General features: G+C 28.6%; 1 long non-coding RNA gene across 1 annotated transcript; it reads left to right on the top strand.

Annotated features, from left to right (window-relative positions):
* The first annotated feature begins 19,367 nt into the window (after positions 1–19,367).
* Positions 19,368–19,886, top strand: LOC136078074 (uncharacterized). Its single transcript, XR_010637500.1, has 2 exons — positions 19,368–19,546; positions 19,623–19,886. It is a non-coding gene; the product is annotated as an uncharacterized LOC136078074 (long non-coding RNA).
* Positions 19,887–20,290: the final 404 nt, after the last annotated feature.

Genomic DNA, 20,290 nt, shown 5'->3' with positions numbered 1-20,290 from the left:
CGTAGCTGGAATATGGATGAATTCTACAGCCTCTCCTCCTCTTCACTTTCCAAAAATTTAGTGGAAAGTGAAGCACATAACATTTAGTTGAAAGAAATAACATTTAGTTAAATGTTATTTCTTTCAACTAAATGTTATGTGCCGCTGAGTTATGTAGACATAACTCAGCGGCACTGTTTCCTGTGTAGCATCACAAGTAGTTGCTTCTCCCTTTTACTTTGCTTTCTAGCCATCTTTGAGGCTTATTTTATGAATTTCAAAATATTTTCTAATCCATCATCATTAGGACCTCTGATTAATACTTTTTTTCTTTAATGTTATTCATATGCCCAAGTCCAAGAGGGCCACTACATTCGAGGATACTACTTTTTTTGGTTACAAGCCACTCTCAACTTTTTAATTCCAAAACATGAATCTCAATACTTATTGAGAAGATTGTTTGTAGCAGAGAATCAAGGGAATGCATGGTCCTTAGATGTAATAGTTGCCCTGGAATTCAAAATATTATCAATTATATAACTGAAAATCTATTTCAAAATAAAGGATCTTTTGAAGAGAATGGCAAAGTTAATGAAGATGAAATATTTGAATACAAACAGTGGAGTACAACATAGAGCAGAACTTTTAAATTACACAACAAGCGAATTCATTGAAAGTCTTGAAAAACTTGGTAGCATAACATCTCACTCTTATATTGCTAAAGCACAAGGCAAATATTTGAATACATTAAATCATCTATACCCATAAATTAAATTATTGTTTTGTTTGATTTTGCTGAAAACTTTTAATTTGTCATACAAGACGGAATCCAGAGTTACCACTGGAACCAATGTTCTTTTACCATGAACTTTCATGGTAACTCTTCCAGTTTAACTGCACTAAACATAAGCTTTAGGTTTTGGTGAATTGCACATGTACAAACAGCATAAATACACCATTTTAGCTTTAACTGAGCAAATTTAGAAAATCCTATTTTGGATTGAGGGTTCTCTAGTTTGAATTCAATAAATAATTCCTTTAAATTGCAAAGAAGTAATCACTTTGATACATGTTTATTTTTGGATACACTTGCAAAATCTTTTATACCTGGCAACTACCAACTGAACTGATCATTACAATAGAAGTTTTCGACCTTATCAATGATATCTGATTCAATTCTAATAATGTTAGTTTTTTCTGGAAGTGTTAATGTTCCATTTTCAAATTTAAGTTTTCTTGCTTTAGTTATGGTTGACTTTGAACTATTGAATACTTCAGCTGCTTTCCTTAAAGACCATGAATCTGGAACCAATGTTAAATTTTGAATTTAGAATCTTTTCTCTTCTGTTTTCCGTTTTCAGATTTTTTTGCATTGATAGTATCAATATTTCTAGGTCTTCAGCTTTCTTCTGATGTTCAAAATTGGGATCCTCAGTAACATCATTTTTCACATCTTATTGAGGATAGCTGATAACATTTTTGATATAACATCAGTAGATTGCATTAATTTTCTTTTCCCTTGTAAAATTTTAGCATGTTTTGGAACTTGAAAATTTTGCTGGTGATTCATCTAATTTATCAAAACTGGTGTTTATAAATTCTTTTTCTTGTGCAATTTCTATATCTTCATCAAAAAATGTTTGTTCCAGAAATCATCTTCACCATTGTGGTCCTGTAAGGTAGACCAATCATCTATTTTTTTTACCGCTTCTTTTCGACATGAATGTCACATTTTAAAACCAGGTGTTGTTTCAATACCAATTAAACACATATCTTTTGCCAGTTGAATATCAATTTCTTGCAAACCACCTATAAATATATTATAAATAAATAAAAATTCGCCAAAATTAGGAAATAATAATTTAGATAATTTAATAATTTAGAAACTAAATAAAATTTTTTTCAAACTAGTTGAAAGTGAACTAGATGTATTTTTGTAAATAGACATCACATTATAAAAACAATTTAATTAATAAACCTTTTACGTTTTATACTAGTTTTATACCTTTTCAATTCAATTTTTTTGGAAGTTAGCAAACCGGTTAAGTAAAAGTTGCTCATGATGTAAACAGATTTTAATATTAGCATTTGATATTAACAGTCCAGATCTTCATAATAATAAATTTATATCTCTTTCTCTGAATCGCTTGATAAATATTTCAATCCAATTGATTTAGTGTACACCATTTTATGACATATGACTTTCCATTATGACTTTCTCGTTCATTATGACTTTCATTATGACTTTCTCTGAATAACTTGATAAATCTTTCAATCCAATTGATTTAGTGTACACCATTTTATGATCATTTGATAAAATACCAACTGTACACAAACCTTGTTCATTTTATTATTTTAATTTTTTATTTAACTATAAATAAACACAAAATACACAGACATATATATTTACTTAAAATGTGGAAAACTTTTATCATTAGTATTTTTAAATATGATATTAAATATTTATTATTTTTTAAATGTTGACTATAACTTCTTTTTTTATTTCAATGGTTAGCTACAGAAAAAAAAAAAACATCTGGTGAAATTTAAGACTAATACTAAGTCTTAGCGTTTTAATATTGAGTGTTTCTTTTATTTTAGTAAAAGATGACATAATATGTCATAAATTAGAAAGCATAAAACTATTTAAAAAAGAAATATCTAATTCAATTAAATTTCTTTAAATAAAAGGTTCATTGAGTTTACTTTTGTTTATGTCAATTATTTTAAAAAGTAATCATGAACACAGACCTATAGTATTTATTTTTTCACGTAATACTCCAATGTTTTTACAAAAAATTTCAAAAAATCCACCTCTCGATTTTGCACCAAAACACTCTTTAATATATCTATTTTAATAAAAACAAAAAAAATTCTAAAAAAATAAATGCTACTATGGTTACCAGGCTTCCTTTCCGCCTTTGTTAAAATTTTAAAATAGCTGTGGGTTAGGGTTGAACTTTTACCGACTTTTAAATTTACCGGTAAAACGGTAAAAAAATAAAAAGGCATTAACAGAAGACCATAAAATGCAGTAATAAGTAAATAAAACACATTAATGTTAGTTTTGAGATTTATTTTTGGATAAAAAATGAGCTTTGAGAAAACAAAGTGTATCAAGTAAGTCGTCACTCATTCTGGATCGATTTTTTGTCACAAATAATCCAGCGGCAGAAAAGACCCGCTCAGATTCGACACTTGTTGGTTGGATGGTTTCTAGTGCATTGAACAAAAGTTCAAGGTTTGCAGTTCTCATTCCGGTCGCTTCAAAGACCAACATTTCTTTTGAAATGGCCTTGAATTCGTCGTTTGAATTGTGTCGCTGTTTTTTGGCTGAATGCTGAATTGCTTCCTCGAGTTCCTCTTCAAGAGAAAGTGGATTTTCGTCAAAAGTTTCTGAGTCATGCACTTCTTGACTAAACTCCAGGTCATCTGGATTTGTTAGAAAAAGCCTAGACAGCAAGTTTTTGGCGGTCTTTTGAAGTACAGACTTCGGAGGCATATTGAAAACTTTATGCTCTTCAATGTCGGACAAGCATTCTGGATTGGAAAGATATCTGTACAAGCTTACAAGCTTGCTCTGCCTTCTCTCTTCAAAACGTCTCAAAATTGCACTCTTCATTGCAATGCAAAGAGGTGAATCTTGTTGTTTCAGCCTGTTCACAAGAAACTTGAAAATTCTTTCAGCAGTAAGAAGAGTTGCATTTAGTCGGCAAAGTGCTTCTGCTGCTAATTTGACTGGTTCAAGAGCAGCAACAATGTCGTATAAAATGTCTTCTTCATCATCACTGCAAATCAAATGTGGAGAAATGTCTTTCAATACTTTTCTGATTGAATGTTTGACTTTGAGGAACTGTTGAATCATTGACAGCAGACTGTTCCATCTTGTTCTGCAGTCAAGGATAAGTGAAATCTCTTTTCTGTGCTCTTTCTTAATTTCTTCTTGAAGGACGTCATTGTTGACGGGCGATTTTCGAAATAACTTGACAATTTTTCTGACTTTTGTGATGACAGATTGCAAGTTAACTTTCACTTTCGGAATGGGAATGTTTTCATCGATGGCGGAACCAAGAAAACTGACTTCGGTGTCAGATTCAGATTCGTCACTGCTGACTTCGTCGTCGTCGCTTGTTTCTTCAAATGAGTTTTGTTGGATTTGTTGAGAAGGCTTCTCGTACAGCACTTCTTGAACGGCTAAGTGCATTCCGTGGGTATAACAAGTTTGATGCTCGGTTGGAACCAGTTTTCCGAACTTAACCATCATGGAAGCTGAGGGAGCTTCCATGTCAGTATAGGCAATTCTGTTGCCTAGTTTCAACCCAAATTCTGCCACTTTTTCAGTGACAACAGCTGCAGCTTTTTCAGCCGGCAGAGATCTGGAAATTCGTTAAGTATTTAAAAAAAATGTTAAGTATTTAAAACTATTTAATTCTTTCTGTTTATTTTAGTTAATTGGTTTTATTTAGTGTAAATTTATTATTATAGTGTTATCATTATTATTAATTCATTGTTCATCATTTTTATTATTATTTGTGTTAAAAAATATTTTTTTATATCAACTTATAGGTATTTACTTAATATTAGTTTTATAACTATTTGTAAATGACCGTGGATGTAATATCGTTTTCCAAAATACATTGGTTGATAAATAAGTCACAAGAAAGTAAAAACGTTTTTCTTAAAGTGTTTAGACAAAACTAAACCAACAAAATCACTTTTCAAGCATAACAAACAACAGCTTTGTTGACAGGAAAATGAAAATTAAATTTTTAATTTATTGGTTGAGCCATTTCAAGCATTCTAAAACATTTTCAAGCATCCTTCAACGTTATTAAAAAAACAATACTTGCCGAAATTTACCGACATCATTTTACCGGAAAATTTTCGGTAAAAGCTCAACCCTACTATGGGTGAAGTACAGTCCCCATATTGATATAGTTCAAAATATTTTCATTAAAAACAAATATCATGTTCTGATTCCTCGTCCTAAAAACTATACTGGTGCTAACTTTCAGCTTAATCACATGTTTTGTTGAACAGTAACTTGTAAAACAAAAACTATAGTAAAATCAAAATGGCTGCCGAACAGAAAAAACTGCTAAAAACAGCTGATTTTAAAGTAACAATATCTCTAAAACCCATTTGATATTAGTGCTAAAATTTTGCAAGGTAGTTGTTATAAAGGTGTATGTTATATAGGTGACCATTTTTACAAAGTATGAATAAAATCTGAGATGATGGGTTACATGCCTGTCCCACTTCCACATAGAATACCTCTTAGAAGATATCTTTTTTAAAATATTTTGTTATCTCTATAAATATTTATCTCCTTTTTCAAGTTATAGTAAAAACATTGAATGATAAATTAGGAGAGGTAACATTTTATACAATAACTTTTCAATCAAAATTTGTGATTAAACTAGTTCTGAAAAAACTGGAAGTGTAAGAAAGCAAGAAATCGCGCCGCAAAAGTAAATATAAAGTTCAACCTCAGCAAAAATCATCTAATTAAGCAAATTTCTAGCATAAATGGATTTCAGAAATCAAATTTAAGATAATTTTTGAGTAAAAATCAATTTAAAACAAAACATCCAACTTATGGAATGATGTTTCATTAATTTTTTGAATATCCAATCGTTTTAGTTTATTATATCATACTTTAAACTAGGGCCCTGCAAATCCGAAACTTTAATTTTGAATCGAATCTCGAATGGAATCTAATAAAATGATGAACTTCGAATCGAATCTCGTTTTAAAAACAAATTCTTTTACAAAACATGTATTTATTTAAACTTCAACATAATAAATTGGTAGGCCAGTCAGGCCTATGGTCCAGTGGTGAGACTATTGAACCAAGTGAAAACACTGCAAACTGCTCAAATTCTTTGGTTAATTTATCAGCATTTTCTTCTTCAATAACATGGCTTTTTCCTTTCAGAATTTTAGCATTTGACAGAACTTTGTGAAGCAAGGAAGACTTCCCAGCAAAAGGTTGATCAGCTGGAGCTTGAACTTGAACAGAAATTGGTTCTATTTTTTTCACTGCAGATTTTATTAGTAGCCTTTATTACTAATGTCAGAGCAGGTTGAGATTCCTGTGAGCATTTCAAGACATGTTGTAGAACATGAGCTGCACAGGGATTCCATTCTATTTCCATAATACGAGCAGTACAAGGCATAGCATTTGTTGTATCAGTAGTCACATAGAATATGTCTAGTTTGAATTTCTCAACTTGTGAGTTAACAATTTTTGCAGTTACTTCTGAAGTATGGTCTGCTTCTATGGCTTCTAAATTTATTACACTAATGCAGTGTTTGTATAATAACCACTTGGCACAAATATAATGAAGTGTAATCACAAGAAAATTAAACTGATGTAAGGCTTTCCAGTGATCAAAGATGATGCTATGTTTTCCAATTTTCTCTGTGGCCTTAATTATCCTTTCTTGTTTAATTAAAGCATCTTCATACAATTTATTCAGTCTGCGAGATAGCGAACTTGGATTCGGTGGCTTATAGTCTATATTTCCAATTAATGTATTAACCAAGTTTTGAAAGTCAGTACCAGCTACAATTTCAAACGGACATTCGTCCTTTACAATAAATTTAAGTATCAAAATAAAAAAATTTAAGTACAAAATAAGTATTTAAGAATTATAAAGTATTATACAAAATAAAAAAACATAACAACATCTCTTTATAATAACAACCAACAAAATGCCCTTGTATTCAAAGCAAGACAAAAAATAAATAACAACAACTACGTATAAAAATTTGAAACAGTTATAGCAAGTATGTTGAAACAATTATAGCATATGGTACTACTACAAAAAACAAATTATAAAGTATAATTTTCCAAATACAAAGAATAAATTTATAAAGAATAATTTATCATGCATTTAACACACATATATTTAAAGTTTGCTGCATTCAGCAAGGTAACAAAATATAACAACAGCAAAAACAAACAAAGACAAAGACTAAATTTTAAAAGAATAAAAATTTAACACACATGTATTCAAAGATAAAAAAAACATAACCAGATCTCTATATAATAACAACTAATAACAAAATAAGCTCACAATAACAACCAACATCAGCCCTGGTTTATAAAATAAAATTTAACTGTATTTTTAAACAATCAAAGCTAGTTTACAACTATTATAAAAATAAAAATTTTAATGAAAATAAAATAAAATGATCAAAACTTGCAGTAAAGAAATAAAAACTACATTAAAAAAATTAAGTTAATATATAAAAATTAAGTATATATAGGGGAAAGGGGGGTAATTAGTACCGATGTGCAATTCGTACCAGCGTCATTGTTTTTTTTCTGATTCGTTGAAATTGGCGGAAACACGATAAAATCGAGCCAGCAGATGAAATATGTATAATGACCAAAAAATGGCGGAATCGGACGTTAAAGAAAGGAGGTAAGTCTGTTTCCCTTTTTTTACACTATTTGATGTAATAATTACACTGTCCTACTAGTCGTACCTTGCAGGCGTGGATATACGTAACTTATTTATATTTTTTTATGGTGATAGCCCATCGATTCTTCTTCATTAATAAATACGTTTTTTTCCGATTCACTTTGCCAATTAAAACACTGAAGTAGAAAACTTTGTTTAGTCATAGTCGGGTAAATCGTACCTGTGATGGTGGGGTAAATCGTACCTGTGGTAATAATTACCCCAACCTATAAAGATATCAAAGGGCAGCGTTGGTACTGCTTTGTGTGTTATGAGAACATTGAGGAGGATATGGTCCAGTGTTTAATTTGTGGAGCATGGGTACATGTTGCATGCTCATCATTTGAGTCTCAAAATCGGTCACATGATAGTTATATATGTGAATTATGTCAATAAATATATTTTACAAGTGTAGAATGAACTAGTTATTGTTTTATTTATTACTTATTATTAGTGCTGAGCTTTTTTTCCTTCATACCCTTTGGTACTTATTAGCCTCACTAGTGGTACTATTTGAACCTTCTTGTGGGTAATTAGTACCACCTTGTTTATTTTTAGTTTTTATTAGTGTGCTCTTTATATTTACATCTTGAAATCATGATTGTTTGTTTTAGTTTCATCAATGCTTGTTTCTATCTAAAAATAAACTTTTTCCTACATGTAGATTTATTTTTATTAATTTTTTTCTTAGGGGGTACTATTTAGACCCCTTTCCCCTATATATGTATATATAAATACTTGTATTTTTAAACAGTAGTTAGTGTAAGTGGACTTCCGATTTTTAGCAGTTTTTGTTCTGTTCTGCAAACTTAAAAAAGATGGTTTTCTGTTTTATATTTTTTCTGTTTTATATTTTTTAACTTATAGTGTATGCATGTAGTAGCTGAAGGAAAAAAATCTCAATATTATTCTTTTACTTCAGGTTATAGAGCATAAAAGCATAATATTTTCTACCGGGTTATTCTATCAGGATTTATTTTTACATCATTTTTATGTTTTATGTTTATCCCACGTCAAAACATACTTGTCAAACTCAAGCTTAAATTATATAATATAACTCCTAACTTTATAATTATATAATATAACTCCTAACTTTAGATAAAATCAATATCTTTGTTATGATTTTTATGTATTTAATTATGTATTTTATCTAAACAGACATATTTATTTATTTTTAAATAACTTTTTTCTATGTTAATTCGGTTCTGTGTTATATTTCGGTGAAGACGAGAAAAATGTTAAATATAGTAATAAAATTTTTAAATTAGGCCATGCTATGCAGAAAACTACCAACCCACTCACAGAGGCGTAGAAAGAATTTTTTGGTGTTCGAGATAGGTAACTTCCAGACATGGAGCAAACTACAAACATTTATATGTTTATACTTATGTCAAATGATGAGGGTTTGCAAAAAATTGCGATGATTGGAGGCTGGGAACAAAAAAGCCCCAAAATTTTAGCCCCCCTGCCCCAAACGTGAGAGCAACAAGTTGATGAAGTATTTTTTGTACTATTCTTAACTAGACTTATATTCATCGATAAATTTTAAGTTTTATAGTATTATCTATTAGCGTTTAAAAATTATTACCATATAAAATTTGCAACCCTCTCAAATTGAGGGGGTTTAAACTTTACATGGTCAAAATTTTTGAGCGCTAAAATATTTTAAAATGAAATCTAAAATTTATCGTTGAATATAAGTCTAGTTAAGAATAGTACAAAAAATACTTCATCAACTTGTTGCTTCCACGTTTGGGGCAGGGGGGCGAAAATTTTGGGGCTTTTTTGTTCCCAGCCTCCAATCATCATGTTGTGAATCAATTCCACTAAAAGGTGTTTTCCATCTGTTAAACTCTTCTGTTAAGTTGTCTATTACATGCTTCTCACACCTACATGTTTCCAGTACTGAAACTGTTTTACCTAGTAAATAACTAAGTATGTCTTCAATTAGGTTTTGTGAACAGTTCTTAACAAACTCTGAAGTACTTAAAGGAATAGAACTGGAAGACATTAAAGCCATAATGAATTTTAATGCTGCTTGTGATATGCCATACTCATCAACAATAGGTGAGGCAACATCTTTAATATTATTCTTGCATCCTTTGTCTATTTTAATTTTACTTTTATCTTCAGAATTAGGTGTTACTGGATTTTCACAACTTATGTTAAATGTTCGATCAATATTAACTACAAAACCGGTGTGATATTTATTTATATGCTTTCTTAGCATATTATATGTAGTAAACAATCGTATACAACCACCGACATTACACCGAAGTTGACAAGGCTCAAATAAAAGATGAACATTTCTCAAGTGATTTATGTAACAAGCAACAGTCCTGATAAATAAAGATTAGGGTGTCCCAAAAAAACAACTTTTTCACAAAACCAAACAATTCGAAACATAACCTGGTTATATATCTTAAAAAAAAGCAAAAAGCAAAACTTTAGGTCTCCAAACCTTCAGGAAATGTTAGGTGTAGATTTCAAATTTTTTTTTTCAAAACATTTTATATTTTAATAAATATAATAAAACCGAAGCAAAAGAACAGTTTATTTCGATTCAAAATATTTATTTTTTTAATTTAAATAAACTTACATCTAATTAAAAATAATTCATACTAAGGAGTTATGCTGTTTAAATCGCTCTTTTTCATCCTTTTATCCACTTTTTTTCAAATCTCTTTAGAAGCCACCATGATGTTTTGTCTCTGACTTTCAATATGATTGTCTGCTAGAAAATCTTGCACAAGACAAGTATTTCTTTTAGAGCAGTCATTTGTGCACTGAATATTTAAATCAAAATCTTTAAAAAACTTAAAGCTGGGACGGAGATCAATAAATTTTCCATCAGAAATCCAAAACAATACATTTTGTAATATTAAGATCAAGTATTAAAAAAATCATAATAGCTATTTTTTTCAACAAACCTGTGCAAATGAGTGTTTCGGTTAATGATTATATCCACTCTAATCTTTGGTTTCTTTATTCCAAAATAAGAAATATCCTCAGGATATGGATAATTAATAAGTTTTTGTATAATTAAGAATTTCTCTTCATTAGGTACGCCTGGATCTGCAAGGGATACAATAACAACACCTTCAGCCAAGTACCACATATGTCTAAGAAGAGAATTTTTAAGACTTTTACCTAATGTTTACCTAATGTCTTCTTCCTCTATGCTTTCTGCTACTTTAATTGCTTTTAGATCATTAGATGGTGCCTGGATTATTACAGATGACTTCAGAAACCAAGGAGTATAAAAGATTGCTATAAAAGCTGCAATTTGATAGACATCTTCTATCTCCTCTACTGACATAAATTTAAGTTTTTTACGAGTTAGTTGAAGCATCAATAAATATTTCCCATTTGCCATAAACCTAGCCTCATTACAAGCAGGGGATTGATGAAGGTAGAAATTTGGTACTTCGTTACCCAAATAGAAAGAACCAATTCATATAATCTTATATAGTCTGTTCTTATCTTGGGGGAAAATTTCAGGGTAATGGCTAAGTATTCTTTAGCCTCTTGTGCAATCTGGTACAAGTAAGAATTGTTCTTTAAAAATTGAAATTAAATCTGTCTAATGAGTTAATGTCTTCATTTCATACCTGAAAATTTTCAGGCCAATGTTTTTTAAAATTACAAAACATTTTTTTTTTGATGCTTTAGTCTTTCCTGTTAGTGCTTGCACTAAATGACTGATGCGTCTCTCATATATGTGTTGACGACATAAAAGCCACATAATGTGTTTTCCGACAACATACCTACTTATAAGTTCAATTCCTGCATTATGTGCACTTGCGTTTGAAGCAGTTGAGTCAGTACAAAAAGCAAAAATGTTATTTTCAATTTCAAAATCTTCTAGTTCCTTTTTTATTTCTTTTGCTTGGTCTTTGCCTTTAGATGAATTTGCCTGGAACACTCCTAGCAGAATATCACTACTATTATTATCCTCAGGGTTTGTCACGTTTACTGTAATCCTTTCCATTTTAACAGTAATATTATTTTTAAGATCCCATTCATTGCACAATTTACTAACAAAGTTTCTTACCGATCAAAACATTTTTATAACTATTTCTAATTTCTTCACCTTTGCTTTTGATGGTATGAAATCTTTTTCTGTGGGTTCCTGATTTTGACAAAACAATATTTTCCAAATCATACCCTGCATACTTCAGAATTAAAGAAAGAATCGCTGTATGACCCCTTACACCAAGATGAAATCTTGCAGCGACTTCACTTGTAGTTTTTATTAATCCATCCCCTGATATTGAGAGGTGCAGCTCATCAGTTCCTTTTTTTTTTTTTTTTTTGTTCATGGTACAGGCTGCAGGCTCGGTTGGGAAGCGGGAGCGATCGCTCTCGATAACTGACCACGGGAATAATATTTAGTTGCGAAAATCTGGCCAGATTTTTTAGTCGTTTTAAGAACATTTCAAACAAACAAAAAAAAGCGCAAAAAAAAATTAATTTGACCGATGAGAGACGATTACATAAAAAAATAAACTAGAAAAAGAAAATAACTTTTAACGCTAAAAAACTTTAAGCAAAATAAATTACGCTTAGAACAAATATTTTCGAAACATTGCTCTTTAATAATTTTTTTATAAAATTAAGCGACATTTTTTATATAAAGTAACAGCTTAAGATTGCTTAATAAGAAATCAAATGTAGTTTTATTTATTAAAGAGTCTAATATAATTTTTATTTATATACTCGTGTCTTATTTCCAGTGCTGGATTAAGGAGGGTTGAGATTAAAGGGGCTATGGCCCCGGGCTCTAGAATGTAACGGGCCCCGAAATAGTCAAAAATACTTTTTTAATCAATTTTACGCTGTGGCACATGAAATGGCCTCCAATATAAAAACAGCCCCAGCCCCAAAAAGTCTAACAAGATTCTAATAAAACTAACGCCAGCTTTAGTTTTATTTAAGCTGAACTATTTTATGAATAAAAAAGTTAATTTTTTTAATAACAATATTATGGTACGCGTGAAAATTTTAACATATTTGAAACAATTCTTCTTAAGAGTCATCCATAAATGATGTCAGTAAATATAGGGGGGAGGGAGTGCTGGAATGTTTGACACTAATTGACAATGGGGACAGACGTGTTGAGGCCGAAATGATGTCAATTTAAATTTTTTTTTTAGTTTTAATGAGCAAATTTTAACGGTATTTACATCTACTAAATGGTATAGAAATGATGTTTTGTTTGTGGGGAAATTAATATTAAATGCGGGGAACTCGATATTATATTTTATTAAATAATTTATAATATAATATTATAAATTTATATAATAAGTTTCCCAGAGACATTAAATAGATAACAACTACTAACGTAAAATAAAAATTACTATCGTTTTATTAATATATTACCATTTGACTGCGAATCAAATTATGTTAGAAATATTAACTCTTTGTATATAAAATTCACAATCATTATTCCCTCCCTAGCGGATTATAAAATGTGATTCAAAGTAAACTCATAACTTTGTCATTTTTTGAAATTAAATTGTCGTTATTTCAAATACGAAACTCTAATTGCTCTCTAGTTGATTGTAAAACGTGATGCAATGCAAACACATAAAGTCTATTGAAAATTCGAAACGCTAATTTCTCCCTAGCGGGTTGAAGAAACTCTTTTAAAAAGCTGCGCTAACGATGAGCAAAATTATTCTTCTGATTGTGATGTAAACAATACTAATAAATCAATATTAAAATATGGATAAAACCGCATTACTTAACTTATTGATGGTCTCGTATGGAAATGCTCACCCTGATAAAAAAAAGGCTAATATCCAGAAAGAAGTCCATAGTATATGAAATTCATTAAAAGAAGAGAAACTGGTGCATAAGGTTCTTGAATCAAGAGTACTGTATTTAATCAATTTATTTAATGAAAAGGCAATAAAGTTCAAGAGCAAGCAATTATTATTTTGGGCCAATACTAAAAAACAGTCTGCCCCCACGTATACTCCACTTGAATTTGACAAGAACTCCTTGCAGTTTGTTAAGGCCACCAATGAGCGATCTGTTATTGATGGTCAACAAAGTGCATTAACTTTGAGTTTATTGACCACAAAAAATCAAAAAAAATACAAAAACAATGGCTCAATATCGACTTAATTCTGAGATTGCAGCTATAAATTGTGAAGTTGCTGGACTGAAGACTAGAAAGAGAAATGGGTTCATTGCTGAAACTGAAGAGGATGATTTGAAAAAGAAAAAGAAGAAACTAGCTCATCTATGTAAAGAACTGACCAAAAAAAAGTATGATCAAGCATCCAGAAGTAAAAGAAAAACTAAAAATCATTGAGTTACTGTAGAAATCAAATTAATTAGATAGAAATCAACTACAAAGGTTAAAAATATTTTATCAAAAGGAAGCGGAACTGCTTCACAGTATTGCTGATGATGTTTAGTGAGTGGGCTTTTTAATTTCAATTAGTATTTAAAACAAAAAAGTAACCTTAACGAGTTTGTAAGAATGACAACTGAAGCGAAAATATTTAGAGCTAGTAAACTAATACATAAGAACATAAAAACTTTTCTTTATATTTAATAACTTATACATTAAAACTAAAATAATTATTAATATATATTTCAATTACATAACTAAAAGTTTCACACAATAGCGAACCTCAGTAGCCGTATTCTCATCTCTCCGTTAAGCTTAACGGAGCGTTTAAGTTTATGTATGTCCATAGAAAACGGACATACATAAACTTTTAGAAAACAACTCTGAATCAATTCCCTGGGGAAGAGATGGAAAATAATAGCTCTTATTATTACAGTCCAAACGTTTCAACACTAACTGCTAACATAGATGATAATGCACTATCCATCCTGCATCTAAATATAAGGAGTATACAAAATTTTTTTGATAAACTTAAGGAATTTTTATTAGGTGTCAAAATAAATTTTCAAATTATATGCCTAACAGAAACATGGTGCCGGAATAAAGAAATTGAAAATAACTCTAACTTTCAAATTAATAATTATAAAGTTATTCATCAATTAAGAGGATCTGAAAAAGCAGGAGGAGGAGTGTGCATTTTCATACACAATTCTTTAGATTTTAAACTTCGTAATGAAACATAATGAGTTGTTAACCATTGAGGTATTAAACAACACCAGCAAAAACATAATTTAACACGTCATTATAGACCTTCAGGTAATATAAAAGCATTTAACAAACACTTTAAATGTTTAATTACAAAAAATGATATTTGTGGCAAACTAATTTATTTTGTGGGCGATCTCAATTTAGACTTGCTCGATTATGAAAAATAAAAGCGTCAAAAACATAAAAGTTAAGACTGGAATATTTGTAACTGACATTTCAGACCACTTTCCAGTGTTTATTCACAAAGAAACAGCAATAAAATATCAGTAAAAATAATATACAGTATAATAAACAATTTGGATTCAAAAATAATATATAGTATAATAAACAATTTGGATTCAAAAATAATATACAGTATAATAAACAGTTTGGATTCAAAAATGGTCACTCTACTGATCAGGCAATTGTTCATCTTGTTCATGATATTCTTAAATATTTTGATGAAAACAAATTTACTTTTATTATCAATTATATAAGTAAATCTTGTAATGTATTAAACACAATCTTGCTTGCAGATGATACTAATCTATTTTATGCTCACAATGATATAAAATTTTTATTTAAAACCGTAAACACAGAACTACTACCTTGCTAATGGTTTACAGCAAACAAATTATCTCTAAATTTAACTAAAACAAAATACACTTTTTTCCATCGCTATCATGAACGTGACAAAATTCCATTAAAACTTCTAAATCTTTGTATTAACAATTGCGAAATAAAAAGAGAAGTATCATTAAAATTTCTAGGAGTACTCCTTTACGAAAATGTAACATGGAAAGATCATATAAAATATATTGAAGGTAAAATATCAAGGAGCATTGGCCTATTTTATAGGGCAAAACCTTTTTTAAACTCAAGTTGTTTAAAACTCTTATATTTTTCTTTTATTCATTCCTGTTTTAATTACTATAATATTGCATGGTGTAGTACCAATAAAAATAAATTAAAAAAACTCTTTAATATGCAAAAACATGCAATCAGAATTATATCCAATGAAAGCCGCTATACACCCTGCCAACCTTTTTTTACTAAATTAAATATACCAAATATCTACCAAATAAATATTTATCATCTAATTTTTATGTTCAAAATTAATAAAAGTATTATTCCAAAAACTTTTAATCTCTTATTCAATACAAATCAGAATAAATACTTAACTAGATATACAACCCAAAAGTTATTTTGCGGCAATCGAGTTTTCAATTTCAATTAGAGGACCAAAGGCATAGAATAAAATACTAACGATTAAACTTAAAACTCTTTAAAATGTTAAATGAGTTCAAAACTAAACTTAAACAGTTAATACTAAAAATTGATCTACCACAAAACTATTTCTAAAGATTTAAAATATCCTTACGATTTATCTATCAATTAAATGAAAAGTAGAAACGCTTAAGAACGTTTATAATATATATATATATATATATATATATATATATATATATATATATATATATATATATATATATATATCCATCCACCCGTCTACTCTATGCGGCCATATATATATATATATATATATATATATATATATATATATATATATATATATATATATATATATAGATATATATATATATAGATATATATATAGATATATATATATATATATATATATATATATATATATATATATATATATATATATATATATATATATATATATATATATATAGATATATATATATATATATATATATATATATATATATATATATATATATAGATATATATATATATGGCCGCGAAGAGTAGACGGGTGGATGGAAAAGATTCCCGGGTTCCCGTGTGTGTACAAATAATTTTTTTTCACGAAGTCTTATTTATTAATCACTTATTAATCTTGTTTATCACTTCCAAAACATCTTTAAGATAAAAAATATATGAGTTTTTAACATAAGCTTCTTTTTATTCTTTCTAGTTTACTTTTGTAAAATTAAAATTCTAATTTTTTTTAATCACCGTCGGTTACTGTTCTTTTGTTAATTTTTTTTTGTAAAGGCGAGTTTCCACTCATCCATTTTTAAAATGGAAAGGGAAAGGAAAGGGAAAAATAATCACGTGGGCATGCGAAGTACAAGTTTTTATTTGTCCAAAGGAAAACTGCGCATGCTCACGTGATCATTTCTTCGTTACCTTTCCCGTTCTCGTAAAAAAACGGATGAGTGGAAACGAACCTTAAAACGTTGTAAAGATGCATGACTTTTAAAGATTTTAAAGACTTGAAAGTATTGCATGACAAGCATTTCTCATTAATAAACTTTTTAAAATTTAAAAACTTTTGTTTTAGACACAAATTGCTGTTTATTTTTGAAAGCGTAAATTACTAACTAAAAACTTTTGTTTACAATTTGTAAATTACAAATCCGTGTTAAGTGAAATCTAATTTAATAAATATACAATTGTGCTAAATACAAAATATTATTATTCAAATATTATTATTTTTAAAAAAATGTTTTTATTTGTAAACAATAATTTGTATTATTTATTTATGAATTCTGTATAAATAAATAATAAATGAGCTACGTTTTAACTTTTGTAATGCATAGTAATAATAATAATAACTGCTGCGCTTGAAGTGCAATTTCAACACTTTCTTTCTATACCGACTAAGCCAATATCGATATTGTAGTGTTAAAATTAAATGTGACACTAAAAGACGTAGAAGTTGCCATTCTAAGAGGTCCAAAACAACACCCAACAATATCTCTTGCAGATAAACACGGTAGTCAGTTCCCCTACGTACTTATTAGGCTTTCGGTTAAAAAATAAAGAAATAGTTCCTATTAATTAGTTAGTTTAGTGCAAATCTAACAAATGCTCTGTTTTGTTTACCTTGTCGTTTATTTTATAAATTTGTAAACAAAAATCAATTTTTGCTACAGAATATTGTTGGTAGGCTAATGGAGGGTGCAAAAAGTTGAACGATAAAATACCTGACCATGAAAAATCCAGCAATCATAATTCGTGTTATATCCAGTGTCAAAATTTAGAAAAAAATATTAATAAACACAATAAATTCGTACACCCAGATCAAGGGTGCCACAAGTCAAAAAGTATCAACCTGAGAAAATCAGGGTTGAAGTTTTAAGTTTTTAATATTTTTCCAACTAAGAGTGCCATTTGTATCTGTCATTTTGTAAACATTCGTTTTAGACTTGTGGTATTTTGTCACCGTGTACAACACATAACATACTATCAAATGACATTCATAACTCAATATCCATAATTTTTGACTTGTGGCACACTTAATCTGGGTGTACGAATTGATTGCTTTATAGTAAAAAATGTAAAAAATGAGGCACAGAAATGGAAAAATTTATTAAAACAATTAAGTAATTTTGTTTCTTGCTTAGCGTGGATTAAGGGTGTTACTCATTTAACTAGAGATTCGAACATTGGAAATTTTCAAGGGTTATTAGAATTTTTTAATCATTACGATCCGCTTTTAGAAAAAGATTTAAAAACGTAAAGCAGGCACAAAACGGACACGAGTTAAAAAGGATGCCAACATTTGACAATTTTAGAATTAATATTTTTAATATCTTCATCAATAGCATCATTGGCAATATGACAAAAAGATTTAATGCTGCAAAAGAAATAGGTTCTTTATTCAATGTATTATGGTTGTTCCTTGACTTAAATGATCAAGAAATACAAAATAAGTCTAAAAAAATGCAAAAAATATATGAAAATGATATCAATGGTATCGATGATCATTTTACAGATACTAATTTACGTAAATACATTTAAATACATTTAAAAATACAAATACATTTAAAATCAATTTATGATGTCATTATAAAAAGTATTTCTCTTCAGCCCGTTGAATTATTAAATGAAAAACTGAAAAAAAAAACTGAAGGCGCTGTTTCCAAATATTATAAATGCAATAAAAGCTATTTTGCATAATTCCAGCGACAGTAGCTCAAGCATAAAAATTCGTTCAGAGTGTTAAAAGAATAAAAAACTTAAATGAAGTAGGACTTTTATTTACTGAAACCGTAATGGTTATAAAAATTAATTTTGAAGAAACTATTAATTTTTTTGGTTAAAGCAAAGTCTATTATGAAGTGTTTAACATTTTTCGTACACTTTTTCCTAACTTTGACTTTTAAAAAATTTAAACAGTTTTGATTTTAAAAGATTCAGTTACTTTTCATTTCTAATTTTTAGAGGCCAGAACCAGTGACGGAATTTTTGGTGGGGAAATGTTGAAATTTTTTTGTATTTTGTATCACATTTGCGTCTCCTTAAAGAAAAAAAAGAAAAGGTTCCTCATTTTTAAGATTTTTTAGAACTTGCAGATTCTGGTGGTGGTAATGGTGGTGGTGAAGATGCATACCCATACCCCCCCCCCCCGATCTGTCACTGGCCAGAGCACGCATTTATTGTATATATATATATATATATATATATATATATATATATATATATATATATATATAAATACATATATATATATATATATATATATATATATATATATATATATATATATATATATATATATATATATAATAAATAACAAAAATTGAATTTCCATATCATTAATTAAGATGATTTCTCCTAAATTTTTTAGAGTACCACACACATCTTATCTTATCACAATTTGTCAAAATAGGCATGTATGTTTTAATTTAGAAATTTTATAAACTGCTACAGATCAGTATTTACAAACGATTTTTAAAAAAATACAAAAACCAACTTCTGCTTTTCAAGGTTGCACCTAGCGTGTAAATTGTGTAGCGTTTACACACTGCTGTTATATTTGTTATCATTTTCTACAGAGTAAATAAAAACAGTCTTCAAAAATAAACATTAAAATAGCTGTGATGGTGACGTTTTTATAATTTTTTTTTTATTGCTTTAGAGGTCACAATCCAATTTAAAAATAAATAATAATGTTTCTATTTTTAAACTTTAATAAACGTATTTAAAATTACATGAAATGACTGAGGTGAGTTTGTTTGTCAAATTTAAAATAATTTGTTACTTTAGGAAAAAATCTACATAATAGTGTTTTTTTTTTTTAGAATTCTCTACATACTTTTGAGTTGGATAGTTTGAGTCCTAAATCAAGCCACGAGAGTAAGTCCCAAGATAAAATTAAAAGTTTGACTAAAAAAACTTTAAGAGGACCTCTTGCACCCATAAACAACATTTGTAATGCGGTTGAAAACAAAATTAAAAACTTTTGTAAAAAGCATACAATCTTAATCCAACAAATACTGCTTGTTCTGTCATTAACAGCCTACATTGTCTATTTTATTGTAGCGTTAATAAAAAATCCAAATAAAGTTACAGACCTAATTTATATTAGTGCTTTTTTTTTTGTATGTCTAATTTACTGGATCTTTAAAAAACTTTTTGGTCGAAAAATCTCTTCCAGTATTTTGAAACCTATGCACAATGCAATTGTTCCTCAATGGAAATACATTAAATGGTAAGACTTTTTTTAATTATAGTGCGTTAATTATTTGAATAATATTTTTAGTATATTTAAGGATCGTTTTTATAAATTACAAGTAAAAGCACCAAAAGCGCAACTTAAAATAAAGTTTTATTAAAATCTCTTTTTTCATGGTGTTGTATATATATATATATATATATATATATATATATATATATATATATATATATATATATATATATATATATATATATATATATATATATATATATATATATATATATATATATT

Source organism: Hydra vulgaris, chromosome 03 (assembly GCF_038396675.1).
Source record: "Hydra vulgaris chromosome 03, alternate assembly HydraT2T_AEP".
NCBI lineage: Eukaryota > Metazoa > Cnidaria > Hydrozoa > Anthoathecata > Hydridae > Hydra > Hydra vulgaris.
This window is presented reverse-complemented; position numbering and strand designations above follow the sequence as displayed.